Genomic DNA, 9,519 nt, shown 5'->3' with positions numbered 1-9,519 from the left:
GCAATGACTATCAAACCACTAGATTTTTGTACACCAGGAAAACAACCAGTGTTGAGAGACAACCTAAAGATCAAAGAATCCCAGAAGGAAACAGGGAGGTTGTCACAATGGTCCATGAATCTGTTTGCTTTTGTTCTTTCTAGCCGTGGGGAAATGCAGAGTCAGGTTTCAGTGTGACCCCTGGTAGCCAAGTATGTTCCAGGGGACAATCTCACACCCAAGAGTATACAGGCAGTACAAACCAGACTTGATTTTTTTTTTAATGAGAACACAAAACTGGGTATGTATGAAGTGGGGGACGATTCCTTTTTTTAATGTTAATGACAGGCTTTTATTATAAGTACCTTCTTTTTTTTTATTGAGCTCTACATTTTTCTCTGCTCCCCTACCTGTCTCTTCCCTCCCCTTCAACCCTCTCCCAAGTCTCCATGCTCCCAATTTACTCAGGAGAGCTTGTCATTTTCTACTATCCATGTAGATTAGATCAATGTATGGCTCTCTTAGGGTCCTCATTGTTGTCTAGATTCTCTGGGATTGTGAGTTGTGAGCTGGTTTTCTTAGCTTTGTGTTTAAAAACCACTTATGAGTGAGTACATGTGATAATTGTCTTTCTGTATTTAGGTTACCTCACTTGAAATGATGTTTTCTAGCTCCATCCATTTGCCTGCAAAATTCAAGATGTCATTTTTTTCTGCTGTGTAGTACTCCATTGTGTAAATGTACCACATTTTCCTTATCCAACCTTATTCTTTGGTTGAAGGGCTTTAGACTCATCAGTCAAAGAAAACATTAAATCTAACAAAATATTGTAAGAAACTGGGGATAGGAGATGAATGTGATTAAAACACAATGTGCGAGATTCTCAAAGACCTACAAAAATTATTTTCTTAAAGAATAGAGAAACTATTTATAAACTATTCATCCATCAAGGGATTGATATTCAGAATATATACAAAACTCAAAATCTCAAAAACAAGTAATCTAATTAAAAGAATGATTGAAGATTTAAGTAGATACCCCCTTTTTTAAAAAAAATCAACAATAAATATAGGAAGAAAACACTGTCACTAGTTATCAAGAATATACAAATTGAAAGTAAGAGATGTGACTTATTACCTTTTAGATTAATTAGTATCAAAAAGCCAAAATAAAACTTCTGTTCAGATGCATGCCCCATTTTTGATTGTTTACTTTTGATCCTTTGTTTTCTTAATTTTGTTTTTGACTTCTTTGTATATTCTGCATATTAATCCTTTATCAGATATATAACTTACAGAGATTTTTCTCCCACTCTGTGGACTTTTTCTTCAGCTGATAGTTTCCTGTGCTTTGGGTATTGTCATTTAATGGACTTTTTGGTTTTCTAAAGTTCCATGTGTCAATTGTTAGCGGTAAATCCGAAGTGAATGGAGTCCTGGTGTGAAAATTCTTCCCCACTGTTCCATCCTGCCGGGTGCTGTCAGTGTTCTCTTCTTGCAGTTTCAGATTTTCAGGTTTTATACTGAGGTATTTGATCCATTTGGAAAGGATTTAGATAAGGGTCTAATTTCATTCTTCTACATCTGACGGTCCACTGAAAATCCAGAGGGAAACACACATGCCCCATGGCTTCTGGGGCTCCTGATCCACCAAGTCGGTCAGTTGGTAGATACGCTGATATGAAGACATGGCTCTTAATGGTTTCCCAAGAGCCAAAAAGCCATCTTCTGGAAATTGTGGCCAGGAGCCTCTCAGTGACCTGTCCCAGTGCTAGGTTCCACAGCCAAGAGGGAATCGAGGGAGTATGTGTGTGGTTTTGTATTGTTTTTTTTTAAACCAATGCTTCTATGAAGTCACAAAACTGTCACCTGATGTTTTTCTCCCAAAGTAAAAGGTTGTTAAATAAATGAAAATACCTCTTCAAGGAAACTGAGACAATGATAAAAATAAGTGGCTAGGAAGGGATGGTGTGTGTGTGTGTGTGTGTGTGTGGTGTATCCGTATGTGTGTGTGCATGCATACACAGTCACACAGACATACAGCTGTGTATGTTTACACACTTACGTTCTGTGTGTACTAACCTGCAATGTTTTATTACTTGAATAGATTCAGGGCACTCAAAGAGCGCTGTTTATAGAGTAGAGACAGCATAAAATGCTGGAGATACTACTTTATTGCCTCCCTTTCTGGTCTATTATTTCCTATTGTGATTTTTATTAATTTACCAAAATTGTATCACGTGTCACGTTCCTGTGGTACAAGCCATACCAAACTCATAATTGTGAGTTTCCAGCCTCACAAGCTGTAATTTTTTATAGGCTTTACAACTGTTGTCTTTGTTTTTAACTGAGACTCGTGCTCATGGCTGAGTTGTGATACAATGCTTTGATCAGGTCAGAGTAATAAGCATACACATTTCCTGAAGTGTTGGTCAAATCTTTGTCCTGGGAATGTTCACATTCTTTTCCTGGTTACATAATATATTGTAGACTGTTTTACATAGTAGTTACCCTATTGTTCTGTTAAAAGCCAGAATGAACGCCTTCTATGATTATGTTAGGTGTTTCCTATCATTCGACTCTTTGTCTACAGTTTGTCACTACTGTTCTACGTATTTTTCTATGAAGTTAATATTTTCATGTCCATAAAATGATGAGAACACAAGTCCAGTTTCTTTCAGCACATAATTACCTGTACTGCAACTCAGTACCATCAAACACAGAACCAGGATATCTGTCCATTACATTACCAATGAGACTATCTTCATTAGGGTTTCTATTGCTATGAAGAGACACCATGACCACAAGAACTCTGGTAAAGTAAAACATTTAATTTGGGTGACTCACTTACAGTTTATAACTTTAGTCCGTTATTGTCATGGCAGGAAACAATTCAGTATGTATAGACCGAGACTGCACTTTTGTTTTGTTTATTATATTATTTAATATGACAAAACTATATTAGTTACAGCTCTGCTTGGCCAACAGCTCAAGCATATTCCTAGCTAGCTCTTACATATTAAATCAATCTATTTTATTAGTTTATGTAATGCCACATGGCCTTGGTGTTACCTCATTTTTCTATATGTCTTTCTTCCTCAATGACTGGCTGGCAGCTGCCTGACTCTGCCTTCTTTCTCCTTGCATTCAGTTTAGTTTTCCCACCTAGAATATTCTGTCCTGCCATAAGCCAAAGCAGCTTCTTTATTAACCAAAGGTAATAAAATATATTGACAGCATGCAGAGGAAAATCCCATATCAAGTATGCAGGAAGATGTGGTGATGGAGAAGGGACTGAGAAGTTTTACATCTTGACCCACAGACAGCAAGAATTTGTCTGAAACACTGGGCATGGCTTGAGCATATTTGAGACCTCAAAGCCCACCCCACAGTAACACACTTCCTTCAACAAGGTCATACTTACTCCAACAAAGTCACACCTCATTAATAGTGCCACTCCCTATGAGCTTAAGGGGACCAATTACATTTAAGCTACCACATTATCCCGTCAAATTCAAGTGTAACTGGTATTGACAACATGATACGGAGAAGATTCAAGGGCAAATGGAAAAAATTTTATCCTCTTGTGTTTGACTGATATTCCATGGTACACATAAATTCACTTTCTTTATACCCATCCATCAGTGGGTGAGAACTCTCTCTCAGTTACATATCTGGCTATTGTGTAGAATGTTGTATGAAACATGAAAATGCCTGTATCACCTTGACATAACGATTTGATTTCACTTGCCTATGTACCTGGTAAATAAATATGATGGTTATATTTTATAAAGAATCTTTGTACTGTTTTCCATAGCAAACATATCAACTTGAATATATTAATTTTCTATAACCATGCATAAAAGTTTTCCTTTCTCCATTTTTCAAATCAATAGTTTTTAAATTTTTTTCTCTTGTTTTGCTTTTGTGAAGGCCATCATGGGCAACCCAGTGAACTCAATGCTACCTCTGTACACACAGGTCTTTATTTCATAAACAAAAACATGTAAATGCATGCATAGCTAGGTCTGTGGTTCTCTTATTTACTTCTGAGATTACAGGTTTATAAATAAAAACTGCAGTGACTCAGAAGATGGTGATATGTGACAAGGTCTGTCTGAGACACGATGGTTTCTGTCTACTAAGAAGATATTGTGTGCTCTATAAACCAAATTATCTCCTGCTCAAATTCATCTGAGATAGACCCATCATCTCTTATGAAATGCACATCCATGGGAGTAATAGAGTTCTATTTTAATTTTATAGTCCTCTCATAGTTTTCTTTAAAGATGACTGTTTTGGCCTTACCACCTCCTAACTGGAGGCATTAGATATCAACAGTCTTTTAGTTTTTGTGAGCTCAGCACACTCATGTTTTTCAATGAACAGTCATTCACCTGGAAGTCCAGAATGTAATTTGTCTATTACTATTCGAAGAATAAGATGATGCAGAGTGATTGCTCCCTGAAGAAAATGATGAAAATTTCAGTTGTGTTCTATGCATTCTGAAATTATTTTATTCTATGAAGGTTCTGATAAGCTAAAAATTTCCTTCATAAAATTGTAGTTCCAGTCAAACCATGATATTGGAATCTGACAGTAAGATATAGTCCTTTAAGTCAAGTCAATATATTATAAATATGCGTGGATTATGTTGTGATAACTGAATCTGTCACAGTCTAGCTAAGCTGCTATTAAGCAGGCTAATATTTTAAATGTAGAAAGAATGTTTAGTTCTGCCATCTGGTATATTGGAAAGCCAGAGAATGTTAGTTGTCATTATTGGACTAGTTTATCTTAGGTGCGTGAAATTGTTGCTAGGATTAAAAAGACACAACTAAATATTCCTTAGAGCCAGAAATATTTTCATGCTCCAAGTTTTACTATTTAACAGCATGTATCTTTTGAGACCTTGAAATGTAGTTGGTCTAAATTGGGAGATGTTATGAAATACACAGTAGGTCTCAACACTTCATTTGAAGTAAAAATTGTTGTATGAAAGAGTTGTATACTGATTACACATTAAAATTATAATATTTTAGGTACATTGACTTAAATAAACTACATCAAAGCATGAAAGACCAAAGAATTGCCTGTATCTGAAGTTAGGGGATGGTCAGTTAGAGCAGGACTGCCTTTATTATGACTATTCAAATAACAGATGTATGTTAACTATATGTCTTAGAAACTCTTATTCATTTTAATATCAAGTGCTTGGATTGAAATTCCTTTAACAAATGAATGATCTTGGTTAAAATATTTTAATATCATCAAACCTCAGTCTCTTTTCATATGCACTAAAAACGATAATGATTCAATGTGTAGGGATTGTTGCAAGAGACAAAGTAACATGTTCAAAATGCTTATCAATATCCGTGTTTCCATCCAATGATTACCATAGCAGTTGTAGCTGAGTAGATTTGGTTTATTACTAATTACAGTGGAATAGACACTCAACATGAGCATTTGTAGACTCCTCAGTAAGAAAGATAAAAGATCTATTACAGAGCCAGATACTGATTTGGTGACTTAAGAGATCCAAACAAGAAATGGTTGCCTTTAGGTGGGGATAACATCAGAGAAGGGGGACATACAGCCCTGTATGGGGAACCCCAGTAGGTCTGAATCTTTTATAAGGTCTATGACATGGACACAATCTTATCTTTGATCATGCTTAGAAAAAGTTATAAAGAAGTCTTAGTCTTGTCTTGCTTCCTGGTCTCAGATGACCTTGTGTAATGATAGGAATGCTATGTATACCCAGCAGCGGGTAAACATGGCCTCCAAGGCTTTGTCAGCTCCTCCTAGACATCAAGATCTGCTTTTCAAACTTTGTATTTTGTTTCTCTCACTGTACCCGATGGATAGCAAGCATGCAGCAAATATACAAAGTCCTTTTTTTCTTCCTATGTACATGTCAAGGGAGAGAAGAGTTTATGACTGTTCTGAGAATGCCCATCATGTAATTGCCAGTTAGAGGATGAAGAGATTGCAATGGAACCTAAAAGAGATCACTAAAGAAGGAGAAAGAAAGTGAGGAATGATGTCTCTAAACAGAAATAAGGAGGAAAGGGATGTAAACAGGTGTCAAATCTGACTACTATGTAGGGAAGATGGATCCTAAACCCAGGAAGTCAGAAGAAGAAGAAAGCAATGAAAGACAGACCAGTGGAACAGAAGAAGCCTAAAAGGTGAGAAGGTCTCTGGGAGTGGGGGAGTGAAAGGGTGGAGGGCTGAAGGGGTAGAGGTGAGGCTCAGCAGGGAATGGTGCCTGAACTGTCTCGGAACCTGTATTCAATCTATGGGATCAACACAGTAGAAGGACAGAACTGTCATTTGTAAGTTGACCTCTGATGTTCACATGTGCGCATGCATGCACATGCTCCCCCCCCCCGCATGTGTGTCCATGCAGACAAAGTCAATGTACATGATAAGATTTTTAGGGTGGCAATTACTGAAAAAAGAAGTGAAGTTATTTGCCTGGTGGGATGAGAAGTATCTAAACCATTTTTAGCACCTGAATTGTTTAATGTTTGTGTATTCACAATTCTAGTCAAATAAAAGAAGTTACATATGTAGCAAAGAAGAGCTGGTAATGAAAGGTTCTGGAAAATGCTAGAAGCGTGGAATGGAAACTAAATGTTTATAACCAGGGCCTTCATTGTGGAGTATTTTGCTGTTGTTTGACCCATTCAAGATATTAGTCATAATTATTTACGTTAGAGAAAAATTACTGGATGATTTTAAATTCATAAATAATAAGCTTAGAATTTATTTCAAAACAAAACACTATAATGTAGAAGATGGAGTGGGAAGATTTCAAAACCAGAACGACAAGCATTATAAGAATTTAACTCAAAAAGCATGGATTTGAACTGCAGCAGTGATCAACAGAAAGAGAGCTGTGAGCGCCCTCTGAGAGGGAAGTGACACTGCATCTGAGCCATTGCCAGATGCATTTGGGCACCAGAAAGGTAAGTGACATGACAGAGGACATCTGAGATTTACAAGTGATTTTACAGAAGAATAATGAGACCAGAAAAATAACAGAGTGTTCACTTTCTAAGCCACACAGAGCAAAGCAGGCTGGGACCACAGCACTTCAGGGGATGGAGAATATGGGTATTTACCAGTTCAATCATTCAACAAATTTCCTTATTTATTTGCTTATTTTTTAAAACTTTATTTATTTATGTATAACAATGCAGTTTACATGTTAAACAACCCTTTAATAGAATTATTTAATGCAGTTCTAAACAGAAGAACAAACAACTGAATTTCAGATTACATTAACCCTACCTCCAAAACAAGGAAAAAATTTAAAACCCCCTTTTTTGTAGATGGGTCAATGTGACAAAAGGACCGAGTACTATACGTGACTTATTCCTTTGAGGTCATGGTCAGAAGAAGTGGAAAGCAAATCCAAGATTCACTATCACAGTCTCGAAGGAATAACATGCACTCAATTCTTCTGAAATACAAAGATGGTTGTTGCTACTTCAACACACAGAAAGTTGAATTCAACAGATTTCTTTGAAACCTATGTCACGTCAGGAATCATACTTTGCCCTGGAGAACCTTCTAGACTTATGAAAACAAACTCATGCTCATCCTTGCCAACATGAGGGAAGTCACATCTTGTTCATGACGCTGTGACAAATAAGAGAGGTGGCTGCCATGAACACTGACACATCTTTTCATCATGCTAGAGAACCAGCTGAGAGTCATCACAAAGAGTCACAGTGACATAAAATTAGTTCCTATTTTTCCTTATACTATGTTCCAATAGTATGGCATGTATATATTGTATTGCCAAATCACATAAAGACATTACTAAGAAAGAGAATTACAGACCAATCTCACTTGTGAACATTGGTGTAAAAATACTCAATAAAATACTGGCAAACAGAATCCAAGAACACATCAGAACCATCATCCACCATGATCAAGTCAGCTTCATCCCAAAGATGCAGAGATGGTTCAACATACAAAAATCTGTCAATGTAATCCACTATATAAACAAACTGAAAAATAAGAACCACGTGATCATCTCATTAGATGCCAAAAAAGCTTTTGACAAAAATACAACACCCCTTCATGATAAAAGTCTTGGAGAGAGCAGGGATACAAGGAACATACCTAAACATAATAAAAGCAATATACAGCAAGCCAACAGACAACATCAAACTAAATGGAGAGAAACTCACAGCGATCCCACTGAAATCAGGAACAAGACAAGGTTGTCCATTCTCTCCATATCTAATCAACATAGTTCTTGAGGTCCTAGCTAGAGCAATAAGACAACAAAAGGAGATCAAGGGGATATAAATCAGAAAAGAAGTCAAACTCTCACTATTTGCTGATGATATGATAGTTTACATAAGTGACCCCCCAAATTATGCCAAGGTACTTCTACAACTCATAAACACTTTCAGCAATGTAGCAGGATACAAGATTAACTTTAAAAAAAATCAGTAGCCCTCCTGTACACAGATGATAAAATGGCTGGGGAAGAAATCAAAGAATCATCACTGTTGATAGGCGCAGCGGACTGTGTTCCTGGCACCCGGCTGCCTGCACAGCTAGATTTATAGCCGAAATAACAACACACAAATTGTATTCTTTTAAACACTACTTGGCCCATTAGTTCTAGCCTCTTATTGGCTAATTCTTACATATTGATCTAACCCATTTCTAATAATCTGTGTAATACCACAAGGTGGCTTACCAGGAAAGATCTTAACCTGCATCTGTCTGGAGTGGGAGAATCATGGCGACTGCCTAACTCGACTTCTTTCTCCCAGCATTCTATTCTGTTTACTCTGCCTATCTAAGCTACTGTCCTATCAAAAGGGCCAAGGCAGTTTCTTTATTTAACCAATGAAATTAACATGAAACAGAAGACTCTCCCCCATCACATCACCCTTCACAATAGCCACAAATAGCATTAAATATCTCAGAGTAACTCTAAAGAAACAAGTGAAAGACTTGTATGACAAGAACTTTAAGTCTTTGAAGAAAGAAAGTGAAGAAGACACCAGAAAGTAGAAAGATCTTATGGTTAGGTAGAATTAACATAGTAAAATTGGCAATCTTACCAATAATGGCAATCTTACCAAAAGCCCTTAAGAAATCTTAAGCACGAGGTGCTGAGGAATCCCATCTGGACGGGTGAGTGTGTGCTATCCAGGGGCAGATTGTCCCGGAAGAGAGCACAAAACCCCCTACCCCAGCTCCTTCTGCAGGGCTGTCTTTATTTGGCACAACCCAGCCCCCCAGCACCCCTCCCCAACCCTGCCCTGCTGTATGCTAGGACCAGTGCTCAAGAACAGTTTTAACCTCCTACACTAAGGCCACCCACCCAGAGCGGTGAGTGCCTGCCTACCAGCCTGCCGGACAGGCCTCAGGGACCCCTGTAAGGGAGCCCGGGCAGTTTCAGCTCCGTGTGCCAGGCTTCCTGTGCTCTTCTGGATACTGCCCCCCGTTCCTCCATTCATCCTTTTGTCCCCGGATCATTGGGCTACCGCGCAGCCCTGTTTAG

The sequence above is a fragment of the Microtus ochrogaster genome (assembly GCF_000317375.1).
Source record: "Microtus ochrogaster isolate Prairie Vole_2 chromosome 14 unlocalized genomic scaffold, MicOch1.0 chr14_random_1, whole genome shotgun sequence".
In the NCBI taxonomy this organism is placed as follows: domain Eukaryota; kingdom Metazoa; phylum Chordata; class Mammalia; order Rodentia; family Cricetidae; genus Microtus; species Microtus ochrogaster.
This window is presented reverse-complemented; position numbering follows the sequence as displayed.